The sequence below is a fragment of the Apus apus genome, chromosome 2, assembly GCF_020740795.1.
Source record: "Apus apus isolate bApuApu2 chromosome 2, bApuApu2.pri.cur, whole genome shotgun sequence".
Lineage (NCBI taxonomy): Eukaryota > Metazoa > Chordata > Aves > Apodiformes > Apodidae > Apus > Apus apus.
Window position 1 is genome coordinate 9,913,312 of NC_067283.1, and position 21,066 is coordinate 9,934,377.

General features: G+C 36.7%; 1 protein-coding gene and 1 long non-coding RNA gene across 5 annotated transcripts in view; one reads left to right on the forward strand and one right to left on the reverse strand.

Annotated features, from left to right (window-relative positions):
* The window catches only part of PTPRN2 (protein tyrosine phosphatase receptor type N2), a 657,265-nt gene that overhangs the window by 311,401 nt on the left and 324,798 nt on the right, over window positions 1–21,066 (reverse strand). The window lies entirely within an intron of this gene.
* LOC127380660 (uncharacterized) lies at window positions 4,760–6,868 on the forward strand. 2 transcript variants are annotated; one of them, XR_007888550.1, is made up of 4 exons: window positions 4,760–4,898; window positions 5,372–5,474; window positions 5,703–5,749; window positions 6,158–6,868. It is a non-coding gene; the product is annotated as an uncharacterized LOC127380660 (long non-coding RNA). The 2 variants fall into 2 exon arrangements; XR_007888551.1 differs by having other exon boundaries at window positions 5,372–5,450.

The following is a 21,066-nucleotide window of genomic DNA, read 5'->3' on the forward strand; positions in this document are numbered from 1 at the left end:
AATTACTCTCTCAGATCTTGCTGCTGCTCCTCCTTGCATTGGAGAAAATTCAGCTAGTGCAACTACAGAACTGACTTTTTATAGTGAGAATTCATTGGGCATTTAAAGTACCTTGTCGATGCCACAAAATATGATAGAATTGTTAATAGGAGGTAATTAGAATATTTTTTTTCCTCTCACGTTGAAGCTAAGTTTTGTAACTGAGATATTATGGTTACATTCCCATTCCCACCATGCATACAAACCCAAACAAAAGTGGAGTTTGAAATTCAATGTGGCAAAAGCTAACATTCTCCGTGATGGCAATGATAACAAGAAAACAGCAGTTTTCTCACATCTCCTGCAGATGTACCAAGAGGCGACCTCTCAAGAACCAGAACGTGATCAGTCATGAGGCCTTACAGATTACTTTCCAAAAGTGCCACTAACAGGAATTCATTAAAGGTTTTTTCAAGGGCAGAAAAATGAAACCAGTCCCAAGATAGAGATTTTGGGTTTATCCATTCTAACACCAGAAAAAATCTTGGCATAGCTGGTGGCTCAGCATCTAAAATTCATGTGATGCAAAATGGTTCAAGTGTTTTTTTGAAAGGAGCCTCAATAACTGGAGACATTTTTCTGGAAATAAACAAACACAACACAGACTACAACAAAACCTGAAAATATCACATAGTCACAAGAGTTTGAGAAAATCCAAAAAAGTGAAAGCCACCAACCATGCTTTATGAAAGCAGAACATCCATCAACATTTTGGACACGATTGGACGTAATTCAGTTTTCAGAACAGCGGAATTTGCATTTAAACAACTAAGTACACAACTTATGCTTTAGCATGTATTTTATGACAGACTGGGAGTAGAAACAGGTTAACACAGTTCCCTGGTTAGGACAGACACCTCAGGCCGTGGTGAAACGTGACCTTTATAGATCGCTAGCAAAAAAACCATTTAAGAAACAGATACAACATCATGACCTTTTTAGATACACAGCATAAAACATCTGAAGGGAAAATCTTGCCCCTCTTCCTGTCTGCCACAGAAGCCACAGACACAGCAGGAACTGCCTGAGGGGCTGGTGGTGGAACCGAGAGGTGCAGCTTTTACTGAATCCTAAAAATGACAGTAACTGTGGGATTGATTACACCTAACTTTGCCACCTACTTGTCTGTTATTTAAGCTCTCTCTATAGTTGCTGGAGGCAGGCAGGCAGCTCCAGAAGTGGAGTTTAATATAAATGTCTAAGGCAGAATATATGAATTGTAAAATGGAATATATGAATTGTTTTCAGAGGCGCTTCCATTGCTTTGACTACCAAGGGACTACTAATTTCTAACTGGAGTTCACTCAGATGAACTGTACCTCAAGGGATGACACTATTATTACAGCCTCTGGTGACAGGGGGCTGTTTATACTGCTCCAGTACACAGGAGAGATCACATTTTAGTGGAATTGGTGTAGGATGCATCAAACAGAACCCAAGGCTTAGCATTATTTTCTGCACTTTTGCTTCTTAATGGGAAATAAACTTGTAAAACTGGAATTACTTCTTTGACAGTTTTTTGTTTTCTCCCATTATAAAATATACAAAAGCAAGTGAGAATTCATTTCACAAAGTCTGAGGAATTAAAGATGTAGCACTGCTATTGATAGTTTGGTGCTGCTCCTACTGTCCTACCAGAGACAATCCCATTCTGAATATAGTCTACAGGATGTTTTTCCCAAAAAAGTGTCAAAAGTGTTACTAAACTTTTAAAGAAGAAATGGTAGTCCAATGGCTAATAAGAATTTGAATAGCAGAAATTAAATAAAATCCCGAGGAAGGATTAGTGCTTCTCAGAGAAAAACTAAGAGTATCCAAATGCATGATGAAGAAAGCAGGTAGACAAGAATAAATTCTAAATGTCAAGATCCATGAGGCCAGTTAAGTTAGAGAGAAATTGATTAAAATTTGAACAGAAGTGTTTGGTAGAGCCACAACGGAATTATAAGCCACAGCCAGCACTTTGAAAGAGGGAAATTCAAGTCTAACATTATTTTGAAATGAAAACCAAACAAGAGATACGTTGAGGATATCAGAAGGAGGATATCAAGACCTGGAAAGATTATTGGAGCAGTTGGGAAGAGAAAGGTCCATCTGTGAAGCCAAACAATCCTTTGCTTCAGTGGAACAGAAGACCCTTGCTCCTTTCCAGTAATTAAGATGAAATATAATAAAAATGGAGGTGCTAGGCATTCTGGAACAAATAGCAAGCATCCAAAGATTCTGGAAAATCTAATCTACAAGTAAAGTGAACTGTTTATAAAATACACTCTGCTGCTTCTGAGGCATGCAGCACACTGCAGATGTCTTCAAAATCAATCCAAAGCTATAGAATCACTCCAGGGAATTACTAACCTGTGGATGTAAATGACAGTTCAAATCAGAAAAACAAAACACTTGGAAGATGATGATAATAAAGGGGTTAATCAGTCCTGCTTCTGTGAAGAAAAAACGTGTCTTGTCTCTTATACGTTTTATTTTCTAGAAAAGCCACTTTCAATGCCCCCTGCCCCTGCTTTCCACTCCTCTCACATATTTTGAAATGTCTTTACAAAAACTGTCACTCTAATTGTTCGATAATAGATTGCACATAAGATAAAATCCATAACAATTCTACTACATGATATATTTAAAATCAGAGCATATAACCCAGCTCCACAAACAGTTGTGCTTACTACAGAAGAGGCAGCAATAGGGGCATAACAGAAAAAAAACAAGTAAGATGTTCTTTAAGTTTGGTTTAGTGCTGAAGAAAAGATGGCGTGGAGCTACCATCTCAGAAACCTTGTGATACGTTGATAAAATAGTGAATAAAGAAGAACCTTCTGACCTACTTTATTCAGATTGCAAAAACAATTTTTCAAGGTTCCTTACAAGAGACGAAGATAGGTAAGGAGCTATAAAGAGGAAAAGATTGTCCCAGACCATCAAATGGCCAGAAGAGAAAAAAACCAAAGAATATGATTAAATGGTGTGCTTTTCTTGTGGTGAAAGGGTAATGACAGGGCATCTCATGGTTAATCTCTAGGTCCCTGGCTAGTTAATAGATTCATTAATAATCTAGAAGGGGATGGCATGTATGTGGAGAGCAAAACAGGCATGCAGTAATTTTTCAGTTTATTCAGGACAGAGGGGACAGCAAGTTCAGAGTTTTTCCAGGATATAGGTTTGTCTATATCTTGACAATTTTGTCTTAAGTTTTCACCAGCTAAAATATGCTTAAAACCACAGGATGGATCAATATAGAATACAATAGTTTTATAATCTCTTCACTATTTATGAATTAGAAATCATTTTGATTTCACCAGGTAAGCTTGCAAGTTATTAATATTAATTTCATTTTTCATTTTCTGTTTTATTTTTTTCTTTCAGAAAATCTCCCCAAAAACAATGCAGAGTTTAGCAGCAACACTAATTAAATTATCAAGATCAAACACCAAGAAACTCTAAAAATAACTTTAGTCCAATAATGCATGTTTACCAGTGCTGAGCTTACACAGAGTTTCTATTTTTTACTTTGCCCTTTTAACACTAATACTCCCTATCTGGCCTAATCTCCTCTCCAGAAAAGAGAAAAAAAAAAATTTTTGAAATTAATTTTCATTCTCTTAAAAAATTAAATGCAAACAACAATAAGCCTATTTTTAAACAAATATCAAACCAATAATGAAAATGACATGGTTCTTACCAGATTTCTAAGATACCTTTAAATCTTTATGCTTAATATCACAAAGAAGTTGATTTTTGGAGAAATATTCACAAAAGGTTACTCTTACAATACAAGGTTTGGGAGATTTATTCCTCCTGTGCAAACCTACAGGTATTATAATGTATCTAATTTATTTGTCCCTCACAGCCCTAAGAAGAGAAAAATTGTCAGGTTCTTGAAATCAGCACAGCAGCCGTACCCTGTATACAAGTGTGGAATCATAAGACTGTTTCTTAAGGTCAGTGCAGCTTATGGTAATGAATATGGAAAGGTTACTATTGTTGTCTTTTGTTGATTTCTCCTCAAAAAATGCAAAGAACAAAAAGGTCACTAAGCAATGTTTCTAAGCTACTTTGGAATTTACTAATCTATCACTGAAGAAAATAAAAAAAAAGGGTTAATAAAATATACTCTAGACACAGAAAATCAGATTAGAGGTGGCATTTCACTGTGAAACCTCCTTTAGCCAGAGAAAAAATAACCCCAAAATCAGAAAGGAAAGCTAGTTTCAGACTTTGATCACTAAATAAATATTTACAAACCGAATAAAGCTTTTTAACCTACAAGGCTGGAGCACGTCACGGAGGAATACATCTGTGACAGTGGAGCTGACATCCAGCGCCATAATGAATGCAAGATGCAACAATTTTGGGCAAAATGGTACTTGTCCAGATCAGTGACAGAAGTTACTGCATATTGAGCTTTGTAGATCAAGCTTACACTGGAAGTGACGGAAAAAGCAAGGTGGGTGACAGTGCAGTGGCAAGAGGGGACGTGCTAAATTACCAACTGAGAGATTCTACACACCAAGCAACCTGCACTCCCAAGCTTCGATAGTGAAGCATTTCAATTAGAGAAACTTGGAGATGAGTGGAGAAGCCTTATTGCTGGCAGTCTGGAGTGGCAGGTTGGCAAAGAGACAGCTTGGATGCTGCCAAGCATGTCAAAAGTCACTGCTTATTCTTGGGTCCAGGTTGGGGAAAACTTAGATGCAGTCTAAGTTTAAAACTCCTACCTCTGACATGCTGTTGCCCAAAAAAATGATAAATGGCTTTCAAATCATTGGGTGTTACCAGTGTCTCCAATTAGAGGGGTTGCAAGCAAATCAGGTCTCCTGTGGAAATGCCTGGTGACATCTAGGAGCTGTAAGGTAAGGAAATGATCTGAGAGGAGAAAATTATATTTTCAATGCAATACACAGAGCTGGGGATAGAGAACCAGAAATCCATGCTAGGTACACTTCCAGGGCTGTCTGAACAGCATGAATAAAAGCTGAAATTTTACTAAGAAAAATCAGTAAGAAGCTAATTGTGTTTCTACATGGATATTTTCATATACATGTCAGCAGAATATGCATGTCATAGACTCTGAATTATTGCATGTATTTGTACTTACGTTCTGTGGCCCCTTTAGCTTTGCAGTAACTTGTCTATAGTATTTGTGCAGTATGATGACAGAGTGGAAGAAGCAGTATAATCTTGACATTTTGGCATTACTCTTCATCTATCTTGCCTTTTGTGGAGGTTACTGTATTATTTAAAATGCCAAATGTTCAGAACAATATAGATAAGCCAAATTCCATGAATTTTAATGGGAATATTTTATACTTTAAATTCAAAATAGGTTTCTTGTTTGAGTGAAGGATCAGCTTTGAAGATAACTGTGCGAACAGTGACATCGTTGAATTGAGCCGTTTGGTAAAGTAAGTTTGAATGAAGGAGAACATGTAAGTATTTTCATGAACCAGCCCTTTCACTGTTGGGGGATAGGTTAATCTATTTTAGAAATTTTGAACTCATAAATCAAAGGAAGTTTTCTATGTAATGGCTGGTGCTGCTGGACTTATGTGATCATTTGTTCCAAGTTTAAACATAGAGATTAAAGAATTAAGGGACATAATTACCCATGTTGCGCTGAAAATAAGCACCACTAATTTATCCATTTTCTCTTACAGAGAATGACATCTTTAACAAGACAAAATTTAAATAGAATTTTTAAACGGTAGGATCATTTTATCATGCTGAGCTTATTCTTTTGTGTATGTATGTATATATAGGCAAAGGTTGGAGTCTGAATTTCCTTCTCAAGAAAATTTTATGTTGAAACCACACATGACGTTATGTCCAGATGGACTGTAGAGACAAGAAAAGAATTTCAGGTTTCATCTGCAATTTCTTGTCATTGTACATGTCAAAAGCACTGCCTGGCTTAGATAAAGGTCAAGAAAACACAAAAATTTTCTGCTGAAGAGTTTTTTTAAAGCAAGGAAAATGTAGATGGAATGATTTGATGATGAGCTATTTTTGAAATTAACTAAAGAAGCCAATTCAAGTCCTGAAAATACAGTTTAATAGTTGGGAGATGTGTCCTCCACTGATATAACTTTAACTACTCCTTTCTATTGCACAGATGAATCAGCACGAACTGGAGAACATGACACAGTTGACACAAACTGTTACAGAGCAATGGAGAAGGCAATGAGCGCAGCAGCACTGCATGAGAAAAGTGAAACGAGAAGTATTTGTCTGTTTTCTATGTAATGGGATCACCCAAAAGTCCGTGTGTACTTAGCAGTGGATATGCAAGATTTACTTCAACGGTCTAAAATTAGTCACATGCTTTAAAATAAGATCTTGGAGAAATTCAGCCCTCCATACTATTAAAAAGTAGCCTAAAACACTGGAGTCCATTACGCATTATTTATTCATATATTATTTCACAAGCCTTTTTCTTTTTTTGCGAGGCATTTGCAAACATTTGCCTAAGTAGAAGACTAAACAGACATATTAGAACCCAGCTGAAGGTCAGACACATTCTTAAGACAGATTTTCTTCAGTTTAACTTCTGCATTTCTCTCAAATTATTAAAAGATATTTCTCTTTTCCTGGAAACAGTTATGAGGTTGGTACCTGTGGTATTTACCTCCTCTGAGGGTGCTGTGATGATTAGCTAACTCACCCTTGCACAAAGAGGCAGCAGAAAACCCATGCATTAGTTGGAAAAAAATCAGTAAATCATTCTATAACTGATGATAATGACTCAACAGTGATTCAGTACCACAGAGTTATTAGGAATTGAGGAACAAAAATCTACTCAAGCCCTCATGGAAGTAGACTGTCACTCTGTCTTTTCACTCAATATGGGTAAAATAAAAAGGGATGTTAATTTTGGTCTTATGTGTGGAAAAAACAACAACACATTATATATATATTATATATATATGTGTGTGTGTGTATATATATATATATAAATAAGACCTAATGCCCTTTTACAGATTTTTTTTTGTGTCTATATAAACTGTGTTGAAAGATAGATACAGAAATTTTACAATAATTAGAAATAGTTACCATCACTAACACAAGTAAATGACAAATCAAACAGGTGACTCAGTTTCACTGACCACTATCAATCTATCAAACATAAGTGAAAACCAGATTATTCCCTAGAATCATAGAATGGTTTGAAAGAGTCCAGCGCAGAGCCACAAGGATGATTAAGGGAGTTGAGCATCTCCCTTATGAGGAAAGGCTGAGGGAGCTGGGTCTCTTTAGTTTGGAGAAAAGGAGACTGAGGGGGGACCTCATCAATTTTTACAAATATGTAAAGGGTGAGTGTCAAGACGATGGAGTTAAGCTTTTTTCAGTGAAGACCAGTGATAGGACAAGGAGTAATGGATACAAGTTGGAGCATAGGAGGTTTAAGATGAATATCAGGAAAAATTTTTTTACTGTAAGAGTGACAGAGCACTGGAACAGGCTGCCCAGAGAGGTTGTGGAGTCTCCTTCGCTGGAGACATTCAAAACCCGCCTGGACGCCTTCCTGTGTGATGTACTCTAGGTGACCCTGCTCTGGCAGGGGGGTTGGACTAGATGATCTTTCGAGGTCCCTTCCAACCCCTAGGATTCTATGATTCTATGATTCTATGATCAGGAGTTGGAAGGGAGCTTAAAGATCATCTAGTACCAACCCTCTGCCATGGCCAAGGACACCTCCCATTAGATCAGATTGCTCAAAGCCCTGTCCTACCTGGCTTTGAACAATTCCAACGATGAGGCATCCACAACCTCCCTAGGCAACGTCTGGTGTCTCACCATCTTCGCTCTATAGAATTTCTTTCTAACGTCTAACCTAAATCTACCCTCTTCCAGTTTAAAACCATTATGCCTTGACCTGTCACTACACAACCTGGTAAAAAGTCCCTCCCCAGCTTTTCTGTAGCCCCTTCAGGTACTGGAAGGCTGCTATAAGGTCACTCTGGATCCTTCTCATGTCCATGCTGAACAGCCCCAACTCTCTCAGCCTGTTTACATATGAGAGGTGCTCCAGCCCTCGGATCATTTTTGTGGTCCTCCTCTGGACTTGTTCCAAGATCTCTATGCCCTTTTTGTGCTGGGGGCTCCAGAACTGGACACAGTACTCAAGGTGGGGTCTCACAAGATCAAGTGGCATCCCATGAGACCAGGTGAGGTCTCATGAGATTTTTTTTCTTTCCCTTCCCAGATAATATAGAATCTATAAAGAAACAGCTGCTGGAAGAGGGAAACCAAGTGTGTCAACACATACTAGCACAAGAGTAAGAATAAATAACAAATTTGACAGAAGTGTTTGTTCATATTTGTATATCAGACACGAGAAAGGAAAAAAAAATAAATCTGAACTTTAAAATAGTGCTTGTTTTTGTTTTGTTTTTCTAATCAGCCTGAAACCTGAAAATGTTTGGAATGCTCTGAAAAAGCTACTCTAATTAAATGTTTTGTATCAAATGAAAGAGTTAATTATGTGTCCATGGTGATCTACTTTATTTCTCTCCTATAAAAGTATCAGGATGGAACTTAGTATGTTTTCAGTATATCTTGATGCAAGCATCTTTACACTTAAAAAAATGGTTCAACTGTTGCTTGTTCAATTAGCGTCAGTATAAATATGTACAACAATACAGACACAGTACACACACATATTTTAGAGTTACTTAGAAAAGACTTTGTTACATAGACATAATCTACAGTTCTGCAAAATGTAAATAGCAGTATACATATATCCTTTCCTAATGCAGGGGACAAAACTCAGCTTTTCCATCTCTGCTCCCTTATCTCTTTTAAAGTGCAAATAATACACTTCCTATAACCATGCTTTTCACACAGAAAACAGCCAATGGATTGTATTTCTAAAAAGGAGTCTTTTCAGAACAAACCATAACAAAGAGAAATGAGATAATTTAGAGCTTTGTCCTTCCACACTGAAGTTTTTCAATTGATGTTGCTTCCATTGGGACCCTAAAGTAGATGTAGAAATTAACGTTTGAAGAGCCTACTAAGTAAGTAGCCCTATCTGCACTCCTTACTTCGATACAAAGCTGATCATTAATAAGCTGGTAATTTAGGGGAAAAAATCAGGATTCTCAAGCACCTTTCAGAACCAGACTGGAGGAATAATGACAGAAAGGAAAGAAGAAAATTGCAACTGCCTTTCTTCACATAAAAAAAATAAAGTAAAAAATCAATTTTTGAATAGACTGAGGGTCTCAGATATGCTTCACACAGGAGAACAGAAAATATTGTTATTATTTTTGAAATACATATATGAAAAGAAATACCATAATTGGTGAAAGAGAAGTACCCAACAGTGAATGCGAGATTTTCGTTTTTGAGAATGTAAGTCAACTCTTGTAAAGGAGGTCAGGAGAACTTCAAAAGGATAAAAAAAGAGAATCAGCCTAGCCTTCACTTTATGCATTTTTCTATCTCATTGAGAGAAGAATCAAACTCCTGCATGAAAATACCTGTTTTGTTCCAGTAGCACATAGCAGGGTCTCTTCTGAAGCTCTTGCACAAATAAACAGCTTTGAATTGCATCCACTGCTAAGTTAGCACACCTCTCTGTTAGGCTGAGGCAGCTGCGCCAACAGTTCAAACCAAATTAATAAAATGCAGGGATTGTTATTTTCAAAAGAAAGTAACAGCTAATATAGATGAAAAAATAAAATTAAAAAGGGTTTATATTAATCTCCAATTTATTTCATTTTAAAGAATGAAACTTGAAATTAGGAGAGGGTCAAGCCCGGAAATTACACACTTTGAGGACAAGGTGATTTGATCCCAAACTGAACGACCAAATTTGGCAAGGGGAGAATAGTAGGGGAATGACAAGGAGGGATTGAAAGCTCCTTCCCAGAAAGGTTTAAAAATAAATTCTCTGCACTAAATCAGTTTGAAGATCTGACATAAACATGTCTGCAGCTCAGCTAATGAAACACTTGATATAACAGAGGCAGGTTTCATGCCTTTTCAGCAGGAAGCCCCAGGGAGAGGTAGAGCAGGAGATGAGTGCCCACAGGACCACAGGGTTAGGCTGGTGCCTCTTGGTAGAATTTGCAGAAGATTTTAAGATTTGACCTCTAGGAAGGTTTTCAGATCTGTGGTGTTTCCAATGGGTCTTAAGCTCTGACAATAATAATAAAAGAACAGATGGATTCACAACAGCAGGGACACTGATCCAGCATAATAATGATCTGATTTCTCAAGAACGAGAAGGATCAAAACTTTCACATAAAATATTTTTAAGTGAGGAAATCATAGTTTGAGCGTCCCAATTGGCTAAATAATTCAGATACTTTCTTATTTTATAACAGCTCCATTTTAGTCTCACCTATATGCTTTCCTCTTTTTCAAGACCTATCCTTCATTATTTTTAGTGGCCTTCACCGTTCACACTCACTCAAATGGCAGAGGTAGTTAAATCCTTGTTTTATCATAGAGTCATTTTTTTTATTTCCAAGCTCAGCTTCTTTTCCTTCCTTGCTTTTTAACTTCTCTACTGCCCCCTAACTCTTCCACTTTATTTTCTCTTTTCTCCTCAAGTGTTTCTCTGGTGGGTCTCTCTACTTTGGACTCTCCATTTCCCACCATGGGAACACCAGGAGCAGGAAAGCCCAGCTGCTCAGAGCAGCTGCTGCCTATGGACTGCTTGCAGGACAGGAAGACAAGTCCAGCAGCAGCTTCCCCACATCTCCTCTAGGCAAAAAGGCAGTAAAGCTCAGGGACTGGCAATGGCTGGAGGCAGCAGCCAGCCCCTCTCCTGCCACTCATGCTCTGCCCTGTGCCTTGGCAATACCCCCGCAGCATCTTCCTGTTGACCAGACCTCAAAGCCAAGGATTTTCACCAGTTAACACTTAATTCATTGAGGCCAGAATTATACCTAGTGGAGGTTGATACAAACACTCTGCACCAGGCTGAGGTGCCATTTGGTCTGTAGGATTTGCAGACAAACCCACAATCCTTCTCTGTATGAGTCTGACAGTGACTGTATTAATTGGCTATCATACAGCATCCATGCATGCAGGGCTGGTAATTAAGGCAGAGTCAACACTCATACACCCCCAGATTTAAAGAAAGATTGCTTGGTTAATTAGGATACAATTTGGTTTTTGTATGCTTCTATAAATTGTTCTTATAATAAGTTTGTGTACTATTATTACAAAATTAAAAACTGTCAGCAAAGCAGCTATAATTAATGTTTCTGACTTAAAGGCATAATACTTGAATTTTGATAATTACCTTTTTTAATGGTATGAGAACCAACATGGTTCGGGCTTAAAAGACTGCATTTAAGTGGGTTTGTTAATCAGGAAGCAGAATATTGGGTTTCCCCCTGGAATATTAGGTTTCGCCCTGGAATATCAGGTTTCCTTGTATTTTTCCAGGGTAACACATGATATTAAATATCTCTGGTTTTTTTTTATTTTTTTTTTTAATCACCGCTATTTTGAATCAACCTATTATTAGAGACAGAAAAGTGACAAATTCCCTCAGATCAGCAATACAAGAATTTGCAGTTTAAAGACCTCACCTTAAAAACTTTACATACTATATCTGACACAGTGTATCTGTTACCAAAGATAGGCATCTAAGCACTGCAAATTGTCATTTTTGGGGCAATGCATAGCAGGGAACAACAATAACGAAGGGAAAGAAAACCCACCACAGTATAAGCTACAATAATAGAGTTTAGGATGTAATCACTTAGCTGCTGTCTCTGACCACAGTGCTAGAATACTACTTTCCAGCTGAGTTTAGTCTCTGAAGGTCATTAGAGATGTGTACCAATAAACATACACTCTGCTATCAGATTAGCAGACAAAACAGTTTCCATAGCAACCATTGGACAAGAGAGCTTGCCTGCATTCAGCATTAATTTAAAATATTTTTTTTTCCTCCCTCAGTCTCCTTGGAGTCAGGACTGTGAAACACAAGTGCTTGCAAGCTCTCTAATCTGCGGCTGCCTTTGAAAACCCATCCAATGTGTGTTGAAGCTGAGCCAATTAACGTTACGAGAATTGGGTGAATTGCAGAGAATCTGGCAAGGCTGTGTTTACCAATTAGGATTTTTTTTATGATGCAAATGTTGCACACCATGCAGCAGGAATAAAAGCCAGCTATGCTGAATATGAAACTGTTAATTGCATTTTTCAGAGACACGGCTACAAGGTGAAACTAATCATACAAATGATAACTGGGTTTTACCACCTACAGTGCTTTGGTATTGCACTTTCACTAATCTGTATTAAAATACCCCATAAATTTTTACAATGAAAGAAAATGCAGACCTTAGTACACCCTTCTGAATTTGGGGGGACATAAGGAATCAGGGAAATTAGATACGGGTAATAATGAAAGCAAACAGTGACTTTTTTCCTTTTTCTTTTTTCTTTTTTTTTTTTTTTAGAAAATATAGGTTTGTTACAAAACAAAGAGAAGTTTAATCTATTCAACTCAAATGAAAATCCTGCTGGGAAAAGAGACTGGTAAAGATGTCAATGAGTAGGAAGTTTTCTGTGTGAATCAGACCAAAGGAAAATTGGATACAAGGATGGAAAATGTTTGGACCAAAAGTCCTGAATAATGTATATTTATGGAGAGGTTTACTACATACTTTGCAAACAGAAGAGGCCAATATATATGACCTGAGATTGCTGAGAGGATTTGGGAATACCCTAGCCTGAAGAGAAGCTTATGAAGAGGACCTTATGTCAAACCAGTCCAAGTGTGTAGTATTTTTTTTTTTAAATAATTTAAATATTATTTATTTTCAAGTACTATAATTCCTTATACAGGCAAATGGATTTTGTATCTAGATCACCCTGTAAGTTAACCCTATTTCTCCAAGGGTAAAAGTCACCTCCTTTAGGGGAGCCTTTGATGAGAAATATTTAGAAAAATTAGTTAAATACTTCAATAACATTTTTGATGACATGGTCCCACCTACAAACACTCAAATTTTATTTGAATTTTATTTTTTCCTCAAAGATGTTTTGGTATGGAAAAAGACAAAATAAATTAAATTTCTACCTCTTCTCCTGTAAATGAGACACTGAAGTTTCATCATTAGCTAAAACTTCAAGATTATTTTTCTGATATGCACCTCATGAGTATTTAAATAGAAAGAACATGAAAAATGTTGCCACTAACTACACTAAACCACAGACACCGCCACTAACAGTACCACTGTCTCATCCACTTGGAAGTACAAAGTACTTTGAGTATACTTAGCTAGTTGTTTCCTACGACAAATTAAATTAAACAGTGATGACAAATAAAACAAAGTCCTAAGGACATTTCAGTAAGCAGGTTCAGTTGTCTTCAGGTGCCATAAAGGCCCAAAGTACTTTTGGGACCCAGAGTCCTAGAATGCTCTAGAAACTTTAATAATTTATTCACTGAATCTAAATGAGAAAAAGAAATATGATTTTCCCACTCCGTAGATAATTTCTGTGTCTCTCTTTCCTTAATTGTGTCAGTCACGTAGAATTAGAAACAGATACAAAATCTCCTGTCATCAATTAGCCTGTCATGAAATTATCTCTGTGCCTGTAACTTTGCCTTTTAGAACACAAAGCATGCAAGCACAACAAACATTTGTAGAGCCCAAATATTTGTTAAACTAATGTATTTTGTGGTCAGCAATCAGATGTACATGACACTTAGAAAAAGAAAAAAAAAACAACAGGCAGAGAGGGTTTTCAACCTTTACATTCAGAGAAGAGGATCAAAGAATAACCACAACTAGAGTAATACACTAGACAACTTCAATTGGAAGTGGCATGGCTCAAAGTAACAAGATAATAGGGCTGAATAATGCAAATGACCATATCCCATGTGGGTTTGCACTACAAGAGACCCTAAAATCACAGAAAATTAGGAAAAGGCATAGAAGAGCAGATTCTTGAAGAGATTTTCCTAAAAGAATAGAGAAAATGAGGACAGCTGGGAACCTTGAATGCACAGCAGGATGAGGGGCAAGGGGATGATTTGCTCTATAATAAGAACTGAGAGAAACAGTGACAATTGTAGAAAGTGCATGAAGAAAACTAGCCAGGAATGAATGGCCCATGTGTTTCTGAACTGCACTGGCAATCAATCATCTATTTTCCAGCAAAAGACAAAATACAAATTTGAGTCACAACTGCTGCCAGAGTGTGCTTAGCCCAGATCGGTACAGCATTAAGACAGCAAGAGAAACTCTGTCAGACTTGATAAAATGGTTATAGAAGGGATGAGTTTTTATGTGCTTTGGAAGACAGATGGGTCATGTCAGAAATGAACTGCATCTAATCGACATGATTCTCTCTGTTCTTTTGTGTATTTATTTACTTGAGCTTTTCATATTCCTGGGTTGATTCATAGGATGCTGAAGACATCCACTACCACTGGCATATGCATTTCTGATAGCTAAAGATTTTAATTCTCTTCACTTTTCTTCTAATAAGGAATTTACTGCAGGTCTGTTGACTTCTGCTCTCCATAATATTAAAAGATACAGATATGTTTGTTGTTTTGGGGGGGTTTTGTTGTTGGTTTGTTTGGTTGGTTGTTGTTGTTGTTGTTGTTTTCTCAAGTACTTAGCAGCTATTCAGAAGTGGCCACAGTTCATTTTTTATTTCAATTGTTGCAATGTAGAAATTTACGACCTTGGATTTTGGGCTTAAAGAGAAAGAGAAAAATTGAAGTAATTGGGATAATGATCAAAGGATAACAAAATACAACTGTTACTGAAGATTACAAAGCACTGAAAAATCCAACTGATTATCTCTGCAAACAAGCTATCAGACTGCTAGAAATTGCTCGAAGTGTGAAGTCAATTAGAAAAAAGCTTTGCAATGAATGACAAAATCATAATCTGCCTTGTATCTCTGAAGTTGTAGACAAATGAGCAACAAATCTTCTGGTTCTTGAGAAAGAAACAGCATTTTAAAATTATTTCATGAACAGCAGTCCAGGAGCATGGCATAAAGAAACTCACCACTTTGGAATATGACTACCTGGCAAGAGAAGGCAACTGTGAGGTTCAGAACATAAAGCAAGTATTACAAAGTATCACTTTACAGCTGTAAGTGAGATGCAGGAAATTTTAATTGACCAGCTGGGAAGAACTGGTATACTCAGGCTAATAAATTCAAGGGGAAAATTTAGTCCAGAAGATCACTGAGATTAAAACTGAAATATTTCAAAAAGATCCTTTTTCCAGACATGGGGCTTTTTTTGCTTTTTGCTTTTTGTTATTTTGTTTTTCAAATATGAAACTACTGCTTTGCACACCACACAAGACCCACAGAAATCCAGCCATTAAATATCATAATGTAGAAATAAACCGTTTCTGCCACATTTAGTATATACTTGTGTTTATTGACACACAGAAGGATGATGATCTCTTCCTTGAAGACTGGTAGTAAAAACACAAGAAACAAGGAAGAGGGTGAGAATGAAAACATGAAAATAATTACAATGATAACTAGGCTAGGTTTTTTTGATGCTACTGATTATCCTTGAACACGCTTGGCTTTTCCACCTGCCTGGGGATAGACCACTCCTATTTCTTTGTATGAGTTACCCAGGCTTTTCCAGGTTTCATAGAAAGGGTTCAAACCCAGAAAATAATTCAGCTTAATGACTGAATTTAGGAAGCGACATCTCATTCTCCTAAAGAAGTCTGATAAAGGTGTAGCTGCAATAATATCTAGGACATTGAAAAATCAAATAACACTATTGTTTTATATTCCTGGAACCGTGATTGATGATTCATCTTGTTCCACAGCTTGCAATCCCAACATATACACAACTGGTAGTAGAAATGCATTCTGAGTATAATAGAAATCTGGATTGTTGATTTTTTATTATTTTCTACTCAATGTTGCTACTTTTAAGATATGGTCTCACAGATGACTATCTTTACAATGTTAACAGGGAACTTCTCCAAGTTATTATTATACAGAAATGTTTTCTCCCTCCCAGGCACCATGGCGACTGCAGCGCTAAAAATAACCACTGTCTACAGAAGAGATGAATGAAGATATGAATGTGGCATTCTGGAAGCCACAGCCAATAATATCACTGAAATTTGGATGGAAATAATATGGGAAGAAAACTCACTGTCGTTTTGCCAACAAGCATTTGAAATGCAAGTATCAGAGAGCTGGAGCCACATCAGCATGAGTCAGTAGTATCCTACCTGCCCTTCTACTAACCAAAACAGTTCCAGAAGACTTCTATACACAGTTGACATAATTGCTCTTGACTCCAAGTCCAGATGCTATGGTAACTCTAGGGTTTGTAGTCTGTTACGGTTACAAAATTTAGCCCAATATAATAATGATAAACCTGGCAGGTAAAATACCTTGTCGCTCTGCTGGCCCAAGATGGTTCCCATTGCTGTGCTGCCTCTGTTTTTCCCAAATTCTGAATTACACAGAGTAAAATTTGTGTTTCCTGAATGATAAAATTATGTCCAATATAGGTCAGAGAAATTAATTTGATACTTATGTCACTCCTTCAAAAAGCTACTGGACACAAAATTGTAAAGAAGAGCTGAAGACTTTATACCTTTTGAATCAGGAAGTATTTGGATTTTTAATCTGAGCCATGTTATTGCATATATGTGTGTACTACTTGCATCTCTAAAAAGTTCTTATAATCCTCCTATAAATAAGAACAGTTCTTCCAATACAGGTCTTTGAGACCTCCACAGAAAGTAAGTCCAGGATCAGTCTGAGTAATATCATTTACAATACAAAGCATTAAAGTATTCCTTAGCTTTCCAAAATAATCTTCTATACTGATGTAAGGTAATACAGGAAAATTAAGTCCTGGTTATTGCTTCAAGGCTTCCACAAGTAGAGTTTGTAACATCCACCCACTGGCTAGAAAAGCTTTGTTTCTCTCAGAAATTAGAGGAAAGAGGAACATTTTCACTTGTGAAAAGAGGGGATGCAAAAACATTCCTTAATCTGTGTTCCTAGACCTGAATTACTACTGTGCCTTTAAATACTCCAAATAGTAAGGTTATCAGGTCAAAAGTATGCTGATAAACAGGATAGATGAAGATCATGTCATTTACCAAGATACCAAAATGCAGAAATATTTTAGAGTGTGGCATTAGTTTCCCATCCTACTGCATAAGGCTATGCAAAGTGATCCAGCTCTGACCTGCAGTTATGAGATGACTGAGGGGAGAGGGGCAGTCAGTTCAGACATCCCAGCCAACATGAAGATTTAGAAGCAAACCAACTGTTAGCAGCAGAGGACACACCAAGCCCAACCTGAGGGTTATTCCAGGGGTCTGCCAGCAGGTGACAAGCTTGATGATTTGGTTGGGTAGATTTATGGCAGACATTAATTCACTTGGCCAAAACAATTAGACAACAAAGGCAAAATAAACCAGGCTTTTGTAACAAGGGCCATAAATAAATTCAATAATTAAGTTGGAAAGATATTTGTTCAGGTGCTACTATTGAAAGTTTACATTTGCACTGAAAAGCTTTGACCTAATTTAAGAAGGTATCTTTAGATATTTTAATCTAATTTATAACAGATTCAGTTAAACTACATTAGTTACATATAATAGTAGCTATTGAATCTGCACATATCTTCTGTAACATCACGTAACATCTTTTGGACTTAGAAAAATAAAATGTATGTGTATAAACTGGGAATTCTTAGTGTAGATTCAGAGCTACTCTAGTTAGCAATCTGTAATGATATTTATACACACATTCTAGTCTCCTCAAAGTTATGAATGAAAGATTAATAATGTCATTGGAATTAAAGAATGAAAATACATAATGCCTAAATAACATTCTAGAAATAGATGTAGAAACTAAAAAGAAAGCCAAAGGACGAATAATTCCCTTTGACCATTTTCTTTCCTTTTTTTCTCATTCTTTTTAAAGATACCTTCTGAAATAACAGCACCGTGTTCAGTCATGATTACTAGAGTGGTTGCTCAAGAGTTGCAAATGTATTTTCTAACAATGGTCCTGAGATTTTGGAAAGAGAAACAAAAGAGATGTACGGTACATTTAGTGTATTGATTGACCTTTCTATAGGACAAAAATATACCTCCACTTTGTGAGCACAAATTACAAGAAGAAAGTTTAAGGCAACATTTCTACCCTTGGACTCACACACCTCAATTTTCTTTTCAAGACTATAATAAAGAGTAACCTACAGTTCCACCACCCTAGTGTAAGCACAAATTGTCTGAAGTTGGATGTTTCCTAGGGCTTCCCAGAATTTGGGAAGAAGCACAGACTGACAGAAGCGTTATCACCTCGCACATGTTCCACTATATCCCAGCTCGGGTAGAAGTGGGGATCACAGACCTCCCCAGGGAAATTAAAGCAGAAGAAAATTCCCAGAGGGCTGGAGCTGCACATCAGCTGTGGCCAAGGTTGAAAGATGAAACTTGTCCTCTTTGAGACACAGTCAGAGAAGGGTACTTTGTAAATAGCCAGGACAGGCTATTCAAAATTGGAATCACAGAAAACTGGTTCTTTTAATTCACAAGATTGTGCCTGGAACCTGAAGTTATATACAAAAAACATGTCCCATAAAAGTAAAGAAATATTGTAACTATTGAGTCATTATTTTAGAAATACTGAGATTTAATAACTACCTGCCAACCCACCCCAGAAAGACTTAAAAAGAAGGAAACAAACCTATTTCACCTTTTAAAAAGATGCTACCTGGGGGGCATTTCATCTCCTGGTGATATAACCATCATATTTTGCCAGAGGAGCCATTTTCAGGCTTGTTCTGTGTCCTATACATTTTCAGCCCTGACAGAAATAAACATAATGACATATCAATTAGGAAGCCCTCATCAATCCCTGAATTTCAGGCACTGGCTAGTGTTTCTATTGCAGCATCTCATAAGACATGTCACCAGTCATTACATTTTGTTTCCCTATTTTCATTTCTGGTAAGGAATATACTAATTCAAATTTTTCTTCCTTATATTTCCAGAAGTGCTGCTGGGTAAAAGAATGAATCTGTAACTGTACCTTTAAAAATGATGGCTCAAAATTAAACTGCCACTGTGGATATGGATATTTCTGCAATGTATCACCCCCACCAAAAAAAAAAAAAAAGGAATAAAAGAAAAACAAACTACCAAAAAAACAACCAACCTAACAAAAAACCCAACAAACACAGCCAAAAAAAAAAAAAAAGCAAAAGCCAAGGACTAAAATAATTCAGCAGACCAAATCCAGTTATTTCTAGAAGGGATGCAGGATGTTGTGAAAAAAAAATAAAAATAAAACATTATACCAGAGATAAAGACCAGAAAGAAATGCAAATAAAGAGAGAGAAGCATATATTACCGAAGTTAAACTTTCTGGATTAGTGAAACAGAAAACCTCTTATAGACCAAAAGAAAAATTTCCTTTCAGTTTATTTTCTGTTGTATTGGTTACTTTTCCATTTCAGTGGCTTCTGTAATGGAGGCAATTGGTCGTTATTGACCATTCATATGGGGCTTCATTGGCAGTAGCATTTTGAGCGGAAAAGTGCCTTTCCAAAAGCTCCTATGTTGCTTTAAAGCATGTAACAGTTTCAGTATGTCAAATGCACGTCGTGCTGTGAGCCATCACAGCAGTACACAGATATTGATTTAGATAGAAACCAGAGAGCTGGGGAAGATAGAAAGGGCACGGTGTGCTTTCTGATGTGTATGCATTATTTAGCTTCCATAGTTTCATCTGAAGTTAGTGCCTATTTAGATAAAAACTATAGAATCCGTATCACTGCTTTCAATACAGGTACATCAAATCACTTCTGAGCCAAAGAGATATAGACAATGAGACTTATTTGTTCTTGAAGCTACCAAGAAAATGGCTTTTAGTGATGATCTACTTTTTTCCTGCTTGAAAAATAGACCTAGAAAAAGTGCCATATTGTGAAAAAATATGGTGTGAATAAAATATTGAAAATTAGCCTTTCCTGCTTGATTCCCAATCAGGTACACAGAAGAAATCTATCATGCAAATTCCACTGATCCTAATACCAAGGAATGTCATATCATTGATTTGAGACACCTGATTGTGAATTTCTCCAATACTGAAACATACTGAGGAAGGGTTGCAAAGACAAAGGAAGAATGCAAAGATGTATTCACTAACAAAAGTAGGAAAGAATGGAAAGGTCACAAAAGAGCATAACATTTTCATTAGTAGCTTGGACTAAAGTCCCAAGCTTTTGCTTTTTTTTTTTTTTTTTTTTTTCCATCTTTCTTTTCCTAACATTTCTTTAACTGAGATATACGAAGGGTAGTTCTTAGACTCAAAACTTAACAACTGAAATTAATGTATTTGATGTATTTGTTCTGTATGTGCTGCTTCCTTGGAAAACTAACATAAATCATGAAGATAATGCTCTTTTTTGGGCCAGGTCTTGTACGTGAAAAAGAAATAACAGTAATTTATGCAATATTTTATATGTGACTTTACATGTGCAGAAATGAACATGAGAAAAAGCTGAGACCCTCAGATGCCACTGAAAAATATTTTGAATACAGTTTTAAGTTTAGAGTACCATATTTTGCAATTCTTACAAAACTTGTGCACTATGACAGGGTCATGTGGAAATGACTGACAAATGCCAGTTTCAGATGATGGCCATTATCCTTGTTTTCATCTGTTCACTGTGATCCTGATCTACTAACTGTTTGTTCAGAAACGTTCTTAATTAACACTATTAGTATCAAAAGGATTATTGTGTGAACAAGAGCTTGCAGACCAAACTGAAAGGCTGCACAATCTCCAATAACAAGATGACAAATATATATATTCATATGGAAACAGTCATTTCTTTGACTTGGTAGCACAGCAACTCTGTCTTCCAGTCAAACGCGCATGAGCAAGTGATTCTAACACACTAGCCTATGAGTGCTGAAACTTTCTACCAATAATCATGATAAGCCATTTTCAAATAAAGAAAATTAAATGCTTCCCCTTGTATCTTTTTACCAAAACATTAGGTAAGGATTC